Source organism: Triticum dicoccoides, chromosome 1B (assembly GCF_002162155.2).
Source record: "Triticum dicoccoides isolate Atlit2015 ecotype Zavitan chromosome 1B, WEW_v2.0, whole genome shotgun sequence".
In the NCBI taxonomy this organism is placed as follows: Eukaryota; Viridiplantae; Streptophyta; class Magnoliopsida; order Poales; family Poaceae; genus Triticum; species Triticum dicoccoides.
Window position 1 is genome coordinate 591615399 of NC_041381.1, and position 1374 is coordinate 591616772.

Consider the following 1374-nt stretch of genomic DNA (forward strand, 5'->3'; position numbering starts at 1 on the left):
AAGCCAGCATCTGCGTTAAAGACTATCCCACTCGTCTGGCCATTTGTCGTGTGGGGACTGGACATGATTGGCCCGCTCAGGACCGGCAAAAGTGGTTTCACTCATCTCCTTGTAGCAGTCGACAAGTTCACCAAGTGGATTGAGGCCAAGCCTATCAAAAGCTTAGATTCGAGCACAGCCATCAGTTTCATCAAAAAGTTGACATTCCGATTCAGAGTTCCACACAACATCAACACAGACAACGGCTCAAAATTTGACTCGAAAGAATTCAGAGCATACTGCGCCTCCCAAGGGACTCGAGTGGATTATGCATCTATTGCACATCCCGAGTCGAATGGTCAAGTTGAAAGGGCAAATGGTTTGATTCTCCGGGGTTTGAAACCTCGGCTCATGTGCGACCTCAAACATGCAGCTGGGGCCTAGGTTTTTGAGCTGCAGTCTGTTCTGTGGGGATTGAGGACAACTCCTAACTGATCCACCAACCGAACCTCCTTCTTCGTGGTCTATGCAGCCAAATATGTACTGCCGAGTGATCTACTTCACAATGCACCCCAAGTGGAACTTTATTCAAAAGCTAAAGTTGAGCAAGCATGTCAAGATTCAGTGGACCTCCTAGAAGAAAAATGGTAGATGGCTTTGATCCGATCAGCTATCTATCAACAAGATCTTTGTCGAATCCATGCAAGGAATGTCAAGGGGCGAGCATTTCAAGAGGGCGACCTGGTGCTCTGAGTGGATTAGCAGCAACCACATAAGCTCGCTCCTGCATGGGAAGGCCCCTTCGTCGTTGCCAAGGTGCTTCACAATGGAGCATACCACCTTTACAACTTAGCTCAAAAGAAAGATGAACCGCGCTCTTGGAACGCTGATCTTCTTTGACGTTTTTATACTTGACAGTCGGATTGTCAAGATGTAATGAAAGTACTTGGTCGATTGTTTATCAAGACATGATTTCTGCAGTCACTTAATGATTGTCTTTCGCATAAGCATGTGTTTAAATCCCCTAGCGGGTGACTTAGCTGCGAAATCCATTTTTGCCTAAAGTTCAAAAGACACTCCGAGTGGAGAGCAATACTCCCACTCGGGGGCTTAGCCGCGAATCAGCTTCTCCTAAGTTCAAAAAACTACTACGAGTGGAGAGCAATCCTCCCACTTGGGGGCTTAGCCGTGAATCAGCTTCGCCTAAGTTCAAAAAACTACTCTGAGTGGAGAGCAATCCTCCCACTCGGGGGGCTTAGCTGTGAACCAGCTTCGCCTAAGTTCAAATACTACTTTGAGTGGAGAGCAATCCCCCCACTCGGGGGCTTAGCCGTGAATCAGCTTCGCCTAAGTTCAAAAAACTACTCTGAGTGGAGAGCAATCCTCCCACTCGGG